This window comes from Chrysemys picta, chromosome 11 (genome assembly GCF_011386835.1).
Source record: "Chrysemys picta bellii isolate R12L10 chromosome 11, ASM1138683v2, whole genome shotgun sequence".
NCBI classification, from domain to species: Eukaryota; Metazoa; Chordata; order Testudines; family Emydidae; genus Chrysemys; species Chrysemys picta.
Window position 1 is genome coordinate 21,834,902 of NC_088801.1, and position 21,580 is coordinate 21,856,481.

A 21,580-nucleotide genomic window follows, 5' to 3' on the forward strand; every position below is an offset into this window, starting at 1 on the left:
AACATTTATAGAACGAATAGCTCATACCTTGACTCACTGTGATAAGTTTTTCTTCCATCTACAAATATGGTTAGCAATAATTGTGAGTAATCACAAAGTGAAGTTTTAATACAGAGTTCCAAGTACTGTATGTATTTTTCATCTAAATTCAGTAATTCTTTAGGAGGCTTATTATGTCAAGATAACTGTGGCACTATCATTTGTTTCTTTCTGAAAAAGTATTACTTTATATATCAGCAAAACTAATTTGAGCCAAGAACAACATTTGTGTTGTTTCTTTTAAATTGTACACAACCCTAATATTGGCATGGTGAATTGTCCCTGGCTGAAAGTGATGATTCCTTCAGAGAGAGGCACTTAAATTTTTATTTAACAATGGAGCAAGCCCTGGAGGAACAACAGCCCCATGTGTCAAAGTAATATATTTTTCTAAACATGTTGTATTGTATAGTGCAGAAAATGGATTTCAAAATATACTGCTTAATGTGTAAAATACGTTTAAAAGAGCATAACCTACCTGACCAATTTTGCTGCTATTGTAAACCCACCAAGTATGTGATAATTTAGACCCAGAAGAGGCCATCAGAAACAACAAAATAACTTTATTTGATAAACCGGTGGCTATATTGTAAATACTTGCATAAATTGACTATTTTCTGCACTCATGAATGTCACTAGCTTCAACCATGCTACAATGACAGCATTGTTTCCATAGTAACTAATGTACTTCAAATTATTTTTAAAAAATCATTAAAAAAGTACTTTTTCCCCTTTAGCATTACAGCATTTAACACATTCTATATAGAAAATACAGTGTCTCATTCAGAGAGTCCCATCTGAGCAAAACCCAGCATCCCCTAGCAGCCTATGAAAGGCACTGGAGTTCTACGCCTACAGAGGTTTACTCGGACTCAGAAAGAGTAGATGTGGAAGGTATCCCTTTGCTAATACCACACCGCATAGCCCACCTGCAGCCAGTCCTTTGCTATGGGGCAGCTTCAGCATCTCTCTCCAGCTTCATTGCCATATATTGCCACTTGGCTCAAGAGAACAAAGCAATGAACATTAGTGAGTCTCAGGAAGGGCAGAAGTGGAGGAGGTAGTGATACAGTCATTCCTGGTTCACTGAATAGAAACTATGGAAGATATTTCTAAAGGGATTACAAATCTGAGTTCAGGGAGATCTTTGCGGCTGCCAACATCCTCCTGGAACTGAGCCATGGAGACCATTCTGGTGAAGGTTACACTCATCTACTTCCCTGCACGCTAACTAAACTCTTATAGAAGGAGAACAGAGTCTCAGTTCCAGCAGAACTCTCTCTCCATTGCTCCTGTCCCTAAAGCTCTGTCTGCTTTCACTGTGGCCAGAGGGGAGAGTGGCCCAAGGTAATTGTAGGGGGTCTGACAAAGTACACAATGCAATAGTAATGGAAGCTCCCTCTGAATAACTGTAAAATATAGAAGTATGCGTATGAAATAGTTCATGTTTTTGTAATTTATCCCAATTTTCAGCCATTTGAAAAATAAGATCCAAGAATTTCCCCTCTCCAGAGCAAAGACTTTGCTGGTCATCTTATTCTATAGCGCCATCTCAGACTCACCCTGACTCTGGGGTTCCTTAGGAAGGGAGGGATGAGAGAGCTGGGGGCAGGTCCACTTCATGTTCTTACTCCCGGACATGACTCTGGGGTTCCTTAGGAAGGGAGGGATGAGAGAGCTGGGGGAGGTCCACTTCATGTTCTTACTCCTGGACATCAGCAGTAAATAAATCCCATAACGATTCCATTAGATTTTGTAGGATGCCTCTCCATGCTGGGGAATCTCCCTTGGAGGGGGACATTTTGGGAGTGTCTGCCAGAGCTGTTCTGGTAGAGGAAGTGGATAGGATGCTCCAGAGCTTGTGCAGAGATATATGGCTTCTATGCAAATGACTCTGTACCTCCCAATTTTCCATTGCTTGTTCCATGAATAAGGGGATCCCTACCCCACTCACATAATGGACTGATCTGGGGGAAACTCTAAGGGGAACATCACTGAATCCTGATTCAAGAAAGATCTTAAGTGTTATCCAGATTAGGGATACTTTCCTGAATTGGGACCTCAGTTTTCCTTCTCCCTCAGCATGCCTATGTGTTTTACCACGTGGTGGTGGGGGGGGGGTTCCCCCATGCAACAAAATAATTAATGTAAATTAAATGCACAGGATTTTTAAATCCAATAAAACCTTTGACAGTAACTATTTTGCATTTTACAGTTTTTTCCTACACTTGTCTCCTGCTTTAGGAAGGAGCATTTATGCTGTCAGTTGCACACATTTTCCTTACCATATATACAACAACATAAATTCCCTGAAAGTTACAAAACAGTAACTTGTAAATGATTTTAACCCTGTGTCTCCCGTTTAAGTCAATTAAGGCCAAGAAGCCTATGTTTTGTGTGACATAACATGAAGGAGCTCTGACACAGGAGAGAATCAAGCCTGCAGATCAAATCTATTATACTATTTAAAATGGAATTCTATAAAGACCAGATCCTGGTCTCACAGCACTTAATAGAAAATTGATTTGAATGGGATCAAAATTGCAACGTGGCCTTTTATGATATATTCCATATAATTATTTCCTAATATTACAAAGTTAGTGTGCCCAGTGGCTTACCAAGGGACTGGGAGTCAGGACTCCTGAGTTCTGTTCCCCATCCTGGCTCTGAATCACAGGTGACCTTGTGGCAAGATGTTACCTTTCCTGGTCACATTTATAAAATAAAATAATAATAATAGTGGGTCTTCTAAAGCTTAATTAATTTTGTTTATACAATATTTTGAACTCTTCAGTTAAAAGATGCTCTGTGAGTGTTAATTAACTTTGAGTTTATTACAACTCTTAAGGCTGATGATGAGTAGAACTGCATAAGTCTGAGCTTTACCATATCTTCTAAATGTTATTAATTCAGAAAGTTAGGAACAATATTAAGATCAGCCCCAGTTTTGTTTCACACCAGAATTTACTTGAAGTGCAGAAGATGAGAAAAATTAACTTGACTCTTTTTAATAGTGGTTTAGGTTATTAAATTTCCACACCTCACATCTTTCCGCGAACAGCCCATGAATACCTGCTGACTCTGTTTTAGAATATATCAGTGACAATGAATCAGCACTTTGAGAGCACTCTGATTTCTTGATCAGGGGAATGACTTCGGAAATGTGGCTTGAGAAGACAAAAAGGCACCAAAAACTACAGTCTAACTTTAAACTGACAAATATTTCATACTTGCAGATATCAATATCTTCAAAGGTTTCTTCTGTCAGGTCTTCCATTTAGCTATTCCACATGCAGGAAAAGCATCTCTTTACTACAACTTTTAAAACTTTTTAAACTAAATCATATAGATCAAGAGAATATATGAACAGAAAAATACAGACTAAGGCTTTTCCATCTCTAATTTCTATGGCTTGGCTTTGAATATGATATTTAAAATATTGAAGAATTTTCAGCATTTTATATGAGGATTATGGCAGCTTCATTAACAACTCCATAGTTAGGGTTGCATTGAGATATGCACTTAAAACAGGATTAAAATCTCTGTGTTTCACACTTCAGTGGTTAAAGTGAGCCTCCAAATACACAGAACAACTCTTCACAGGGAAAGTGAATTTTTCAGAATATTTGTTTCGTACGATTCTAACATTTTCTCTGTAAAAGTGAGTAAGAGCTATTTTTTGGAAAATGCCTAATCAGACCCTATTTTTGGCCTCTTTGCAGATAAATTACAGTCACCACAAGTTATAAAACACACACATTCTCATAACATAAGCCACTGTTAATTCTTTTTAGTTGTAAAATTATATCTCCTTATTCACTATAACATGGCACCATAAAGCTTACAAACCTGCCCAGATTTATCTGATGCTGTCTCCCCAGTTCCTTAGAGATCCTGTTCTGTTTCTCTTCCTGGTTTCTGGCCACAGTCCTACTGACCCTTCTCCTAGTTACTGCTCTGTGCCTCCCTCCCAAAACCCTTGATGGTTCCCAGAATCTCTGCATTTTGATATTCTTCAGCAGTGGGACTCCCAATACAACAGACCATTAACTGGCTATATACTGGAACTTGAAGGGGAATTTGTTGAAGGTGTGTTAAGAATCAGAGTCCTCTGTGTACACAATATGTACTATAGATAATTACCTACCACTGGGACCTCCCACAGGCCCTGCAGAACACTGAAGGAGGTGTGTGTGGGGGGGTGAAACTATAGTTCAGAGATTTAAATGATGTGCAGTGATGAAGCATGTAACTTGAGGCATCAGTTTCTTTGACTTTTCCTTCTCCAACATAAATATATAGCAACATGTATATGATCTCCCCACAAAACCCCCTACCAAAACAGAACACTTCACTGAACATGCGTCTCCCTCTGAGGTGGAGATGTCTATCACATCATCTGAACTACTGAAAGGTGCATAGATACATTGGTATAAATATGTGGCATTCATGTTAATATTGCCTTAATTTGTGATTTATCTGAGTTTAATTGGCTTTTTTTTGTTGGTTCTGATTTGCTTTTTTCTGGGTTTGAGATAAGAGCACTGACGAAGAGCTTTGCCTTAAACTGTATTTGTTTTGGGTGTGCAGTTATATAGCCTTCTATTTAAGTTCTTTACTCTTGTCTTTCTATGTCATGTAACTGAAAGAATCAGTCCTTCACTACACCGCACGTCTTGCAACTGACTCTGCATGGATGGACCCATGAATCTGCATGGAGGCAGCTGCAGGATAATGGCCTATATTTTGTTGCATCCAGGTGAAGATGCTCTTGAAAAGTTATCAGATTTTAGAGTCGGATTTAAAAATCAATGCAATATTGCAAAGATACTAGACAACAGAACTTAAAGGTAAAGGTCAAGAATTGGTATCTAGAGAAACAGATGCTGCTCTATCTGGTAGAGGGCTGAACAATATTGGCTAGGATCATTTTCTAATACATGAACTAATCCAGCAATTCACTAAATTCCTCCTAAGATTAAGATATGTCAAATTTAGAAGACACTGACAGTTCAGCCCCTTCCCCACGCATTTGAGATTACTTTTGCATTGAAGACTTATTCTTGCAACATTCTAATACATTAAACCCCACATGATCCATCAAAAAAATCAACAACATAATGGGAAGAAGCAATCCCAACATTTTCTCTTCTTTTTTCTGTTTGAGGATAAAAGACTAATTAATTATTTCCATAAAGACATAAGGAGCAGTTTAAAATGCCTTCAGCCTCAAACATGAATAAAAATCTCTCAATAGTTCATGATTGATTAGATTAGCAATGTGCCCACCTACATAAAAGTAATTGGGCTGATCAATGAATAATTGCTCCCACCACATGTCCATTATCAGAACTGATAGTAGATATCTGAGCCAAATGAAAGTGCTATTGTTAAAAATCTTCGGAGATGTCATTTTATGTCATATTATTATAGTACCATGTCTTGTTAAGGAATATCACATCAGAAGCTGACATGACACAGCTGAATATGATGTAACATTATTGATCTTGATGCATTTTAACCCACTTTCTTAGGGGTCAGATGTCATTATCAGTTTGCAAAGTGGAAATCAATCCTGAAATTCAAATGACAGGGTAGTCCAATATAATCATAACCAAAAGGTTATTCCAAAACATGGTGGAATAGGTTATTAATCTAGCTATTGCAAAATGAAGTATTGTGACCGTTTTCTAGGAGCTTACAATATCCATAAACATATTTCTCTAAAAATATTTTTTTTACTAATGGTAGACAGAAAACCACACTGACAGGCAGATAATTAGAACTGATCAGCGGATGACAATTCTATTTTGAGACAAATTTTGAGGTTTAGACATTTGTTTTTCAATCTGTATTGGGAAAAAAAACAAAAGCATTTAGATGTTTCAGCAGAAGCAGACTTGTTTCACAGTGTTTCTTCAGATAGAACCTGAGCATTGTGATTTAGGAAGTATGGGTGTAGGCTGGTAGGGCAATAGACTGGTGATTCAGGAAGCATGCATGTTGGTCTCCCATTTCACAGGCCAGTGCTATACCTAGTGTCAAAATCACCCTATCGCCTCTTCCCACCCCTACTCTTAAAACAAAACAAAACCAACCCTTCCTGACTAAAGGTTTTTTGAAACTATTACATCTCCACAAAATCTTTTGTCTTTGATTACATTTTATTGAGTTGAAAATGTACCAGCCAGCTCTACAGGTAATTCTCCAGTTTTTTAACACTCCAGATAGGGTCAGGAAAACACCACCACTTTCTTCCTCCCCTTAACCCCACCATATATTTGCACAAGAGAAAGAAATCAATATACTGTATGATGTTAGAAACGGTAATGCTACAAACTGCTGTCCTGACAGCTCTGCATGATAGACTGCAGTGTAAGAGGAATATTTAGTTGCTTAACAGTTTTGCCCTCTATAGGTATGTATTCAGTCAAGATTACAATGCATTTTAACATACACACACACACGCTAATTACCTCATAACAAAACCAACTGGGTAACAGAACAAAAACCACAAGGACTCTTTGGAAAGACGCTGTGATACCTTTTAAAACAATCCTATCTCAAAGATATAGTACTTAAAATAGCTAAGCTTTTGAATTTCTTTTCCAATTTATTAGCCTTGTGGATTTCCTTGGGTATCCATTCAGATTTGCATACTCTGTTCATTGAATTTTAGTCAACTTCTCCAAAGGGAATTTATGTAATGATTTAATTGATCCTCTTTTTGCTCACATAGCAGCCCAGATCAATGCTTTACAGGGATCTTAGGTCTAGGAAGGAGGAAGGTGTTTTTATGTTTAAGCACACAAATGATATATTAAACCACAGTGGTGAGATACCAGGAGGGAGATTTGGAATTTACTCAATAAATAGAAAATTTAGGAATGACTTAAGCCTTTTACAAAGTGGAAATGCTTTTTTTTTTTTTTTTAAATGTTGTTTCCAGAAACATTTATTCAGTATTAGTTATGGACAAACCTTATTGAGTCAAGGGTTCTATTATGACGAGCATCTCAAAGGCTGGGGGAGTTTATACAAACTACCCAAACCTCCTATAAAACAAGTTTTGAAATTCTACAAGGTCAGGATCTCATGTGAAATTTACAGTACTACTTGCTTCTGTTTGCCATAGAACAAAGCCTTCATTGCAGTATTTCAGCACTTTCTCCAGTCCAAGTCAGAAGCCAAAAGTGCACAGGTCTATGAAAATAATATATATATATTTTTTTTAAAAGAGACAGCTGTTTTTTTTGAACAGCAAGCCACATTTATTTCAGATATAATTCAAATTTTAGGCTAGAGATTCAGGAAAGTATTTTATTGTCCTTTCTTATTACAATAATAAAAGTTAATCTAACTTAATAAATTAATATATATTTAACAGCATAAAAATGGTTCTGATTTTAACAACTTCTAAAAGATACACAATCTGTGTGTGTGCACGTGCGTATATACATACAAGCATGCATGCAGATATACTATACATCTTACATGAACACCTATATTTGGGCACTGGACTCAATTCACCCTGTTTGTGCAGAAAGGCAAGTGCACAAAAGGAAAAACAGATTAAAGCCAAGCTGAGAACCAGGCCCATAAAAGCCTCCAGAGACAGCTTCTGCACCGCTAGATATTTTAGCAAATTTGTCCTTGGAAACACAGCAGGGATAAATATGACCCAGAAATTCCAAACCAATTCTAACATTCATGCTACAACTGAACTATTTGTAATTTCATGCTCATGGTGTAATCAGTTGTTCCATGTTTCCCCTCTAGAAGTGCTTGAGGCTTGGTTCCTGGGTGTGGGAGCCAGGGGAAATAATAAATTAAAAAAAAACCTTAAGAACCATTAGCAATTCTTCTCAATTTAACCTATTAACCCTAAATCCAGCCCAAACAAGGGTGGCAACAATGAACATATAACTATCAGTAGATAGAATTACCTGTCTGCTTATTTTAATATTTTCAGGTTGTTCTTATTAAATTCTCCCCCCCCCCACCTCCCAATTTTTGTTGCCTGGCCATATGTTTTATGAAGTGGATGGATATGACCTCCATGATGGTATTAAAGCATGATGGTTGAAGCTTCTGTGCTCTTGGAGATGAAAATTCCTAAAGATCTTCTGGAATCTTCTCTGTATTATCTCATCCTCCTTACTTAGTGTCTTACAATAATAATAGGATTTACTTTTAATATGTCATGGAAGGACTCTCTCCCCTTACTAATTTCTTCATGTGCTATATTATTTCAGTAACTTTTCACTTAAATGCCTTGACTGGCATTTTGTCCTGCCTAATTCTGTTATTTCTTCTGTCTACCTTGGTTACTTTCTCTCACATACTACAATCATCTTCAGTGTTGCTCCTGTCTTGAGATCTCCCAGCTGAAATACCCGGATTCTCAGTATGATTCTTGCCCTCTCCCTCCCTCTCTCTCTCCAACTGCTGATTTTTCACCTGACAAATCTTTCTTCTCCACTTATGGACATCACTAACACAGTGACAATCTGCCTATTCATCAATTACTTTAACAATTCTAGATCTGTCAGCAGATTTCACTCATTGGCTGTTAAAATAAAAGATGTCCACAAAACCGTGAGGGCCCTTATATATTTACTCATACTTTTTCCCAGCAAAAACTTCAGTGGAGGTTTTCACTTGAATAAAGATTGAGGCCCTGATCAAGCAAGGCATGTAAGCACCTGTGTACCTAAGTGCTTTGCTGGACTGGGGCCTTAATCTCACAGTAATTTATCTTGGTAAGGATGTTGGGCAGAGAAATTGGTATGCACAAAACTTCCTCAACCAGAAGAGAAGTGTTGGGTCATTGCGTTGGGAATGGGGTTCAGGGGACAAAATGAGCTGTTGCCTGGTTTCACAGGGGGAACAAAATTTTACCCTTGTCTGTCTGTTTGGGGACCTTAGCATATAGTTAGGGGACTACTACTGAACTAATTGCAACTAATTCAGTGTAGACTCAGAACCTTTGAGAATCTGTGCAGTTGGATAACACATTCTGCCTCCTGCCACTGTGCTTTTCAGTGCCCTATATGGTCAGTTATCTGCAGCTTTATCAATTAAACATTCTGCCTTCGGTTCATTTACAATCTTAATATTTAAAAATAGTTTAATTATATTTATTTCTTAAAGCTATGCTAAGTGTACCAGCCTCTAGAATAACAGTTTTACTTTTATCCATATGTCTCCTCCTACGCTAAACCTTCCTATGGGTGGCAGTCTGGAAAATACCAGAGTTCTAAGGGTTAACTAGTAGGACTTGAGCTTTCTTTTCAGTGGATGCCATCACTTAGTATGTTTTAAGCAAGAGCAACTTTCAAGGGCATGGGAGATCAAGGTAACATTATGGGACCTTAACGTAATTAGAAATTATTTTTCATACATTGTTCCAGCAACAAATATTTTCAAACACTTTCATTGTTAACTTCTACAGCAAAAACAGAGCATTTTTAAAAAACTCATTCTCTTCCTGTGCGGCTATTGCATGTTATGTGATTTAAAATTAAAACGGGAGCAACAGAAAACTGGGTGAAACAATGGGAGCAATTAAAATATAAGAGCTATGTAGAATACTGTGGCCAACATTTTGAAAAGCAGCCAGTTATTCTGAAGACATTGAGCACCCACAATTGAGACACCATATCTAGGCTTGGCAAAAACCAATAACATTATGTAAATGTAAGTATCTGTCATTATCATCTCCATTGACTTCAACCAGTTTTGACACTTCAAATTTTGGGGGGGAAGAATTAAAATGTTAAAAACCAGGCCATATGCATAAGGGTAAGATATTGTCATCATTACCTGGACAGAACACCGAATGAAATGGAGTTCTGTGTGATTAAGAACTGAAGATGGCAAAATTTGGCCCTCTGAATTTGTATTCCTAAGATTTTAGAAAGTCAAGTGAGTTGTATGCAAACTCCCTTGTATTCTAGCTTCTTCCACTTCATCTATTACATTTCTACAGTTAAACAAAAAATTCCCTAACCAAATAAATCAAAAAGTATTTAGGGAAAGCTACATTTAAAACAAACAAACAAATAAAAAAAATGTTTTGCAAAAATCAAAATTAGTCCAAGCAGTCAAATATTTTCTGTTGAAATTTCAAACAAAAACAAATAGAACTTTTGAAACTTATTTCTAAGAACGGTAGCTCCCCTAGACTTCTGAAACAAATAGGAAGAAGTTTCAAACAGGAAGAAGTTTCAAAAGTTCTAAGAATAGTATGTCCCTTAAACTTCTGAAACCCCTAGACTTCTGAAATCTAGGCCAAAATGTCTCCTAAAAGCATATAAAATGGCACTTCATATATAGAAAATACTAGAACTGGAGCCATTATAGCAGTCACTATGTTCATCAGATCCATAATCCCATACAAATGCAATCTGTTTATTCTATATAGGTTTTAATACCACATTCATCATCTTTCTGTAGTGTATTAATCAGTGTGACCACACGTATTTGTTCTCTTATCCTCTATCCAGAGAGAGAAATTTCTGGAGTGGAATATCTTGGGTGTTCCTTTTTTTGGGTGTTCGTTTCCTTTTTGTTAAATATGCTTATTGCTATGTGTTTACATTAGAGAAGACAGGGTCAAAGAAATGTGCCTTGCCCTTGGAATGGAAAGTGGTGACGTTTGTGAGAATCCTGAGATCCTAAAGCAGTTCATTCTACAGTATCAGACTACTTCTGTCTCCTGCAAAGATGAGCTTTACTCTTATTGTTGAGAGTTCCAGTATGCCGAGAAGCAAAGTTGTCAATCATGGTCTTCATCATTCAATTTTAAACAGTCTTAAGCATCCTGGGCCCATGCAATGGAGCTCTTTGAAGTCAAGGACTGAGCTCTAACTAGATTCAAATTTCAATGGAAAGCCAATGTAGAGAGGGCAGGACTGAGGTGATGTGCTCATGAGATGTGATGGCTCACAGTAACCTGTGCTACTGAGGAGAAGCTGTGCAGCATTTTGACCTAGTCAGAGTTTACTAAGTGTTGAAGTATTCATGCTCAGGTATATTGCACTGCTGTAATCTAGCAGAGGTGGTGAAGGCATGAATAAATGAAGCTTAGTCTTCATCCAGCAGGATGGGATGGACTCTCCTAGACAAGCAGTTCTCAACCAGGGCTCCGAGCCCCAGCACCTCCATGGGGCTGAAGCCAGGAGCAGAGCAACGTGGAGCCCCAAGCCCAGGCACTCCCCTCAGGTCGAAGGCCCTGAACCTCAGCACCCCACAGGCTGAAGCTCCAAGCTCCCACCCTGGCATTTTGTGGGGCTGAAGTCCAGCCCAGCCCCCACCTATGGCTGAAGTCCAGAGTCCTGAGCCGTTCCCCTGCAGCTGAAGCCCCTAACGCCTCAAGCCTGCTGCCTAAAGCCAGGAGCACTGAGCCCCGCACTGGGCCCTGGAGTTTTTATAGTATGTTAGGGGAGGGCTCAGAAAGAAAAAGAGAACCCCTGTCCTAGACAACCATGCACTATCCTGATGGGAGGACAAAAAAAATACTCAAAAGCACCAGATTAAATTGAAAGGGTTTCGGTAGGTTGAGAGTTGAGATGCACTGAGACAGTACAAAGAGAAGTCTCTCACATGTATATGCTCTGGAATGTTTCCTTTGTTATCCATCAGCAAAGAAAAAATCCTGTCTTCATCTTTCACTTACTGTAACTTAATGAACTCATTAATAATGCAGCTAATAATAATGAGGCATTTTGTACTTGGATGAATGTATACTACAGATGAAACTCAGATATATCCACATTCTTTTCCACTTTAGAGTACACTACATGGATCCTTTGTCACAGTGCTAAAATGTCAAAAGACTATCTTCCTTTCACCAGGATAACAAACATACATAAATCATGTATAATAAAAGATCACACTATCAAGACTGTCCACAGAAAACACCATGTTATCTATTTTTTTTTAATATAAATTCTTAATGTGGAGCAGGAAGGCCAATTTCTCATGAAGCACTTTGCCAGTGCTTCTTTCAGACCACTGAAATACTGTAGCTTATTGAAACAAAATGAAAGCAATGTACTGCAGCTGACTAGGGAAGATTTTCCCAGCAAGTCAAGCCATAGCTGATTATCTCAATGGAGGGAGATTTTTGTGGTGCCATGCAAGCGCTAGGACATATTCTTATCTAGACTTCCCAAAATTTAGAAGAAAATTTGCATTTGGTTTGAGGAATGGGTGAAGGACAGATTTTAATGGGGAGAATTATAACATTATTTTCCAGACATGGTATACAGCATGAAAAAAGCCAGTATCCTTCTATGGTGCTGCTTTGTTTTTCTCCCTCAAAACATGTTGTAAATATTAACTAATTCATCTCATCCCTATAAGCTACTAAGGGTTATCCCAATTTTACAATGGGGCAGCAAAGAGAAGTTGGCTTGTCCAATATTGCAATGAATCAGTGGCAGATTCATTAAGGATTAAAATGCATAAATTCCCGTGTGGTCACCTATGGACCATACTGGCTCATCCCCAAAACAGATGTCTTATTTTAACCAAACGTGTTAACCCATCCCTAATAATATACTGTGTAAACTGTATATTATCTATACATAAACATAGTCCGGAAGACTGATAGAAAGAATCAGAGGATTCTTATCCTCTGTTACTACAGTTATAACTAATGATCCATGCAGGTTGCTACGTCTAACACATTAGTGAAATGAATAGACAGAATGTTTGATATATATCTAAACCTGCATAGTCTGCACTGATAATAAATTTTGCTGAGCCATACAAGTAGTTTACACACAGAATACTGCCACTTTGGCTGTTATTTTGATTTCATACACATGCTTGTTTTGGAATGGAGTAGTTTATAAACGCCAGTTTTAATCTGTAACCTACTTTGTTTGTAAGTGTTCAAATGTAAGGTTATTTTTAGTAGAAGTGTAGTCAGAAAGCTACCCCACTAACCCATGGTCCAAAACAAACAATTACTTGTTTTCCACTAGCATAATGAGTTTTTTAAACAGATTTTCAGAGCACAAGCCATCTGAAGTAAATAGTGCATGCCTGACGTAAGTGGGGTTGAAAATTCCTGCTGTGAAAACCAATCCCTTAATACCTTCACATTTTTCTTTTTGGCATAACACCTTAATTTTTAACTCTATCTTGTATACCTACTAATTTGCTTAATATATGAAATATGACTATTGTAGGGGATACAGAATTCCTTGAAGCTTTTAACATTTATAGGTAACTTGGAGGTACCATGTTTTATTTAAAAGATAAAACTGAGGTGATAGTAATCACCTGTGCTTAAAGATCCCAAGGTCCTTTCAAAGCATGAGGCTGGTCACATTTGCTTTGGGTGATTAAATACTGCCTACCTAATAGTCCCTTGAAGTTTCAATTAGAGAAAATATTTCCATTTTCTCTTCAAATAAACTATCATAGTGTGATAATAGGGTTGGAGAATCATCATGAGATACCCCATAGTTGGCTGTATCTTGGTGATGGACAAAGAATACACACACACAGACAGACACACACACACACACACACACACTCCTTTGTGGTCTGCTCCAGTGGCTTCATAGAGATATTGATGTGACAAGGCAGCCTTGTGATACCCCACAACTGGGAGTTTTGGTGAAGAGAGACTGAAAGGTTGGAAGAAATTGAATATGTTTTGAGATCTGAGAGGATCTAAGGAATTTCAAGAAAGCAGTTGCTCATTTCATCTTCCCTCCACTCCATCACCTTGCTTAGACAGGCAATGCCAGAAAAACAGTTCCACTGCACAGGTTTTGTATAAAAGGATGGGGGGCGGGGGGAAGCCAGAAAGGACCTGTAAGGGAACACTGCACCCTCAGCAGAGTGGCTCTCTCCATAGTAACATATAGGGGGAGTTATGACCAGGATGCAGAAGTGGCCACTGGATATCAAACTTTGTGGATTCAGTTGCCAAAACACTGTCTGAGGGAGGCTGAAGTTGCTACATCTCAGTCAGTGAAGTAATGGTAGATATTTCACTGTACAGCTGCCCTGAGCTGTGAAATTCTATAACACAGGACATTACTCCATCATTAGCTTAAACACAGGTCACTCATCCAAGCATGTTTTGCTAAATACGTAACCTGATTTCCTAAAAACACTATGTTCCCTGATTATTTAAGTGCTGAAATATGGATATGGCTGGCTAAATTTTAGCCATACAAATTATAAAATTTTAACCAATGGATTTTAAGAGGTGGTGAATATTTTTGGTGGTATTATGACTAGCCAGAGCTTTGAAAGAGAACTTTTAAAAAAGACAGCTCTCTCACTTTCCAGGGATTTACATGTATATATTTATTCTTCATGTGTGATATGTATCATTAAAATTTTCCCTCTTGGTAGTGATTTTTCCAGCTGAACCCCATGGAAGACTGTTCCTTTGAAAACCCCTTTTTTGTTTTGTTGACATTGAAAAAACTAAATGGTCCTGGGAATTTTAGACATTTATCAAAATATATTCCCATTACAGGTTGGTAGAAAGCTGAAAAGACTACATAGAATAAGGATATCATATTGTCTGTCTTTTGGTTCTTCAGAGTTTGTTGCATCAAAGGGATTCTACATAATATAAAATATTTTTTCTTTAAAATAACATTTTCTTAAGACTATGCTGGTAGGTGATTTTTCTAAACTTGAATGACTTCACAGCTACAATTTAAAAACTGTTTTGCAAACATCCAATTTTAGAAAAAAAATAACAGCATCAGAAAAATAGTTTCATTTCTTTTTTTCCCTCCCACAATTTAGGAAGACAGCTATTAAAATATATAATTTCTTAGTCAAACTACACAAAATCAGGACATTACATTAATTTGACCTCTTTTAAAAAGATACGCAGAAAAGTTAGAACATTTGAAATAGAGTCCTCAGATTTTTGGGGAGAAGATGGGCGTTGAGGTGAAAAGGAAGTAAAAACTCCAACAACAGTCTTAATTCTTATTTACACTTCAGCAATGGAAAAATATGGCAAATTATGCACCTTTTACCCGAACAAACAGCTTAAAAAACCCCCTGTGTGTATAGGTTATTATTTAATTTGAATTGGCTCTTTATCCTAGTTATAAGGTAAAATTATACTGAGAAACAATATGCAAAACATGGGTCATGTTTATAAGAAATGTAACACAAAATGGAAAAACAGCATTGGGAGAAAGAAACATGGCCCCACCTCTGTCATCTTATCTATTTTTACTTCAAAAAAAATCAGATCTAAGAAATCATGCCTACAGCGTAAGGTGAGGTTGTTAAAGCTGCTTCCATGTTAGAGTACTAAATACTGCAAAATAACAGAAAACATGAATTTTAGCCAACGACTAGTTGGGATATGAGCTCAGTTTGAATGTTATTCTGTAAATTGATGGAAAAAACAGTGATTTCTTTCATGTGTAGTTGACATTTGTGAACAACAAGGCACCACACCATCAGGTGGCTAATTTAAGCATTAACAGCCTTTGGCAGGAAAGACAGCCAGACTGCATTCAGGCATTTACGACAGAATTTCTAAATGTAGGTTTTATTTTGTAATCCTATAAATGAACAGTCTTTCATGCAATGTTTTGACAAACCAAGGGAAAAATGCCAGGAAAAATCCAGCAGACAGTATGAGTCACATCTTTCGTAAGCCCTCTCAAGCATCTGCTACTCTTGGACTATATGGATAAAACTGAAGATGCAGGTACCTTTTCCAGTCAAAAAGTATTCCAAAGATCCCTACGCTTGCTTGAAAATGGAAGATAAAAGATCTTGACTTCTTGTCTCTTTCCATGTCAACCTCTATGCTTGCAACAGTTTTTCTCTTGCCACTTCTCCATAGTTAATTATGTAATCCTGAATTATCTCTGCACCATGACAGGGAGGTGCCAAAGGTATGGAGGTAGTCACAAATACTTAGAATATATCAATTTATTCATTTTGTTTTTTTGTTTTTTTAATTTAAAAAGGAGCTTGACATTAGGAACCAATTTTTGAAAATCTCATTTAGTTGTGAGATTTTGCCTATGTGTTTGAAGAGTATCGTGTACATTTATGGTACTATATAAATAAAACTGTTTTTGTTACTTTTATTATACATTTTAATTACTGTTACAAGATGAATTAGTTTAACTAATTTCAATTGCACTACATTCATATTTATTTTTCAATATAATATTAGAGATATTCCATGACCAATATGATAATGGTTTATGGTACTATATTCTGTTGGGATAGTACTTTAATTCACATATATGAATATCAAATCATAGTTGCTCTGACATTTGGACTCCAAACATGGGGAGTCCCCTTGCAATGCAATTTAATAAAAGACTCTAAAAACCTCACATTAATACTATAAATATAATGTGTTTACCTCATTTGTTATAGGCTGGCAAGCATTTTAACACTATAGGCTTTTTTTCTAATGCCAGAATGTTGTCAGGCCTTCGAAAACTAAACACCTTGGGGCAGATTCACTCTTACTGGTTGCACACATGTTTACATTGCACTTTTGCAGAGATGGGCCTAAACCAAAATCTCAGATCTGAACATCCCTAAACTTTCAGAAATAAAAGTCTAAATCCAAGTATACATTTTTGTGGTTTGAGCCCATCTCTCAAATACAGTTCATAAATGTTTAAAGTGATCCTTTGTGAGGAATGATGCTATATGAATAAAATATTATTTTTGCTGTTAAGCCACAGTACAACATTGCAAGCATTTTAAAAATTCCTACCAGTTTGAGAGGTATCTACCAACTATACAGATATTCCCTATTGTATGCATAAGGGATATTTCAAGCTGTTTTCTAGTTGTACATACTGTATATTAAACTTCAGTGCCTATCAAAACTAAAAGAGTTCAACAATTAGAGAAGAGCACCATTTTCAGGGCATGTGAAATGTTATCAAACAGTGGGAAACCCAGTTTAAAACATTATCCCTTGTTCTGTTAAATACAGAATGGTATGAATTTTTCATACAGTGCTGTATCTCCGTGTGGATACAGTAATGCTAGAACTACCCCCAGGGACTTATTTGGCCCATAAACTTCAGATGATTTATCACAATAATTTGTAGAATAGCCAAAGTTGCACAAATAATAATTTACAAATTATATTTATTTTATAACTGATGTTGAATTTTAAAATAACTACCTTTCTTTGTTTTTATTTGAGTCCTAATCCTCAGGTCTAGCTGAAAGAATATTGGTGCAATACAGCATCTTTATACACCCCTGTGTGATCTTGATGCCAGCCATAAGCCGGCTTGGATGTCAGCAGAAGTTAGAGCAGCCTCTGGGCTTTCCCTTCCTATCCTCTTACCTAATACTTTACAAGTACAAATGGGAAGGGATTCTCCTCTTTACCTTTAATGGTGTTACAGTGCAAGAGAGACATTAGACACCTGAATTTGGCCATTCTGGCGCAGGTTTTGTGCAAGGCAGTTCACATTGCCCAACAAGGGCCTGCCAGACAACTTGGTGTGGCAGTGGGTGTCAAGGGTAGGACCACAGCATGCAAGTCTAAGCTATTATTTAGTACTGTCTACATTACTCTAGGAACTGTACTAGTCCCCCCAGTAGCCCAGAAATCCTAGAGGAACAAAGACATCTTAGAACCACCTTAGTGCCACTCCCTTTGCTGTGAGTTTTGTGCTGCTCATCTTAGAGACAGAACACAAAATGTCACCTATGATATCTCAATGTATATAATATTAGACAAAGTATGTCCTTAATTATTCATTTACTGATACCTAGAAGCCCCTAGTTTTCTATACCTTACTCATTTGGTTTATTAGAGACTGTTTTAAAGATACGGTATTTCTTGTCTTTAAAAAAAAAAAACTTCCAAAAAAGAAAGAGAGAGAAAAAAAAAACATTCACTATTTCATTATGAAATATCCCATATTAATAAATTTCTTCAAATAAGAATCAGCCTTACTGCATTTCCAGATCCACAGGATTCATGTGTTTAAAAATATTCCTGGATAGATGAACTAAAAATATATAATCATACCTGTCATCTTCTTTCCTTCAAATAATATTGAAGGAACTGATAGTTTCTTAATCCACAGATCAACAAAACTTTATAATGAAATGTTTTAAATATTGATTCCATAGTATGACAAATGTACTGTGTTTCAACACAATATTTTTTTTTTACTAAAAGCTGAATATTTACACTCCTTTGCTTTCTCCTGCTGAGTAACCAGGCGATGTGCAAAGCCATGAAGGGGGTTTGTAGACAATACAAGTGCTATGATTAAGGTGACCAGAGAGCAAATGTGAAAAATCGGGACGGGGGTGGGGGGGGGGGGGTAATAGGAGCCTATATAAGAAAAAGATCCAAAAATCGGGACTGTCCCTATAAAATCGGGACATCTGGTCACCCTAGCTATAATGCATGCTCTCCCATTCCAAATAACAATCTTTGTCCTCCACAAAAGTTGGCTGCTCTCCACACAGGAATTGCTGCTGAACCATGTTACAGAAAGTAAATGCTACTTAAAGAAGCATGCCAGATTGCTTTGTGGTACCCATCAGACAGGTGACATGGTGCAACCATAAAATGGCAGCCAACCATAGCATAGCTACTATACTGCCTCTGCTGCCACCACTGTCCAGAAAACAGGTAGTTGTTTGTGAGTGAATGGGCCTAATCTGTGTTGGTTTTGAAATTTGTCTACCTCTGTTGAAAATTATATTCTGCAGGAACTGTACGTTAGTCAAGGATTTTTTTTTTAAAATATGTAACTGCATTCATACATTTCTCCACTAATAAGGCATACATTACTTCAACTCAAATTTGAGATTACACTTGAATGCGTTTCTGTATCCCAGAAATGCCACCTCACTAGATTACTGGATACTACTTGAGATATTAATGCCACCACCGAAAGTTGTTAGAAGCTGTACCTAATTATAAATTCCAGGTGACCATAAAAGTATTTCCAGGTGCTACATCTTGATCACTTTTTTGTTGGCCACCCTTTTGAAATTTTCATGTATGTAGTCAGTGCCAACTACACAAAATCCTTTAAAATATGAAACATTTAAAAATAAGTGTAATATTGACAAAAAATTTGTATATTTTACAGAGAAGAATTTTGTATTATTTGCAAGATTATCTGCCAGACACATTGCTTAATATGGGTCTGGAGTCAGTCACTGCTGGAAATGGGCACTTGTGATCTAAGTAAACCAATAAAGATTATGTCCTGTTGCCCATAAATAATAATCACAAATTCTACTCAGAAAAAGAATCCCATAATGACGTCAAGGTTGATCAGTTTTTCAAAGCACCATGTAAAATTAACAAAGAAGGATAGGATATACAGCAGGCAGTACCTACTGGAAGACACACTGATACCATGGTGATGGGCATCATATAGGAACCATAATAGCATAAAATAGTAACGTTGGGAGAGCATCAGAAGACTCTGGATTTAATATGACAGCTTCATGTCAGGTTTGAGGCACATTGTTGGACTGTTATGGGGAATCTTACACTGTTACTGTGTGTGTGCTACCCCTCTGTGCTCTGTGGATAGAGGAAAGAGAGGAAGAAAATGCCAGGTGCAGAGAGAGCCAAGTGGCTTAGCGGAAGAGAATGAAGGGCATACCATGACAGATCTTCAGTCCCTGGGGTTTAGGAAACAAAATTTTAGTGTTGGGGATTTTAAGAGCTTTGCAGGAGATGAACTTTCTACAGGCATACTTCCCAAGAAGTATAGTCAACCCTAGATAAAATCGGGTTGTACTAATATATGCTATTAAACCAAAATCATTTTTAATATATATTAGTTAAAAGATAAATCTATGTCAGTAAGTACTATAATCTGTTACTAGGAAAACCTTAATTGCAGAGAATTTATTTTTACATTAATAATTAAAAATATTGCTTGTGTGAATGAATGAATTCAAATAGCTAGATTATATCACTTCTATTACAGTAGATTGCGGAAGGTTCTCAGCACATAGACAAGATAAGATGAAGGGTTAAGTACTTTTGAGAAAAAGTGAATAAGTAGATATTTCACTGCAGAACAAAGAGGGGGAAAAACCAGAAGCACAGCTTTTGGTTTATCTCTTGGAATAAAAACACCTGGCAATATTTTGCTTAGATGAAAGTAATCTGACCTAAGACGTTGAGTCCACAAATGTCTTGTTAACAGATCAAACAAGGTAACATTGAAAAGAATCAAACAAGATAATTTCTTACCAGTAATAAGAGGTTAGAGACTGTAGGTTTTTTACCATGCACATGTCTCTGAAAGTGATTTTCATTCTGTTCTAACACAAAATGGCAGTGCAATATAGCAAATATAATGATAAAACCTGATATATTTCTCTTCTGCATGCAGAGGTGAAGTCGTATTTCTGAAGTGATAGCAGAAGCATTAAATAGGGGTAAGAATGATGATCTTTTGGAGAAATAAATGGATGATTTAAATTGATTCTCCTATTTTTCCGTTCTTGAGAAAAGGTGGTCAGGGTTCTTCTAAAATATGTATAAATATAACTTTAAAATGTTCCCATAAAACAACAAAAATAGTAATGACATTCTTAGGTTGCAGCAAAACAAATTATATTTTGCCTTTTTCAACAGCTCGTTCGAAATCAACAATGGAAAAATTGGACACTAAAGAGAAATACCAAGTTCAGCATTTGGCAGTTCATTTACTTTTCAACGTGAACAATTATTCACACCCGAGCTTGCCACAGATTCTTCCCTGCACTAGCCTACCACAGACCAAATGTCCCTGGGAACTCTGCTGACATTCAGCAAGAATTCATTAACGTGCCTTGATATAGTCCCATTTCAAAGAGGTCTAGATAAAAAAAAAAAAAAAAACTTTAACTCACTGTTAATGTGCAGCAATAGGGTCCACATGGACCAGTGGTGGCAATCTGTGGCCTGCAGGCTGCATACAGCCCATTAGGGTAATCTGATTGCAGGCCGCGAGACATTTTGCTGATGCTCATCGTCTGCAGGCACGGCCCCCCGCAACTCCGAGTGGCCCGCCGCTTTCCGCAGCTCCTGTTGGCCGGGAATGGCGAACCGCAGCCACTGGGAGCTGTGGGGGGCCGTGTCTGCAGATGGTCAACGTCAGCAAAATGTCTCACAGCCCGCAACCTGATTACTGCATGTGGCCCATGCTACCACTGACATGGACAGTCTGTGACAAGCTAGTACAAGGTAGATTCACATCCCAGCTTGCTGTGAATTAGATGTAAACAAACCCTTTGAAATAAGTATGTTCTAATAAAAAGCAGATTCATAGAGTAGCTATCTTCTCAGGAATTCAGAGCCAGCATATGCACCCGAATCATTCTTGGGGATCCATGCACAAAGGGGTACCTATGCTTATGGATCTCCCCAGTCCCATCCAGACTGGAAGTCATATGCTTCCACCGCACTTCCCCTCTGCCCTGACTTTCAGCAGGGTCCAGAACCAACAAGTGGGGAGGGTAAAAGACAGGGGCAGATCCATATAATCCCTTTATCAAACTGGTGGAGTTA

The 21,580-nt window shown here is 37.4% G+C and overlaps 1 protein-coding gene across 1 annotated transcript in view; it reads right to left on the reverse strand.

The window, feature by feature from the left end:
• LRP1B (LDL receptor related protein 1B) overlaps window positions 1-21,580 on the reverse strand; it is a 1,261,104-nt gene that overhangs the window by 915,523 nt on the left and 324,001 nt on the right. The window lies entirely within an intron of this gene.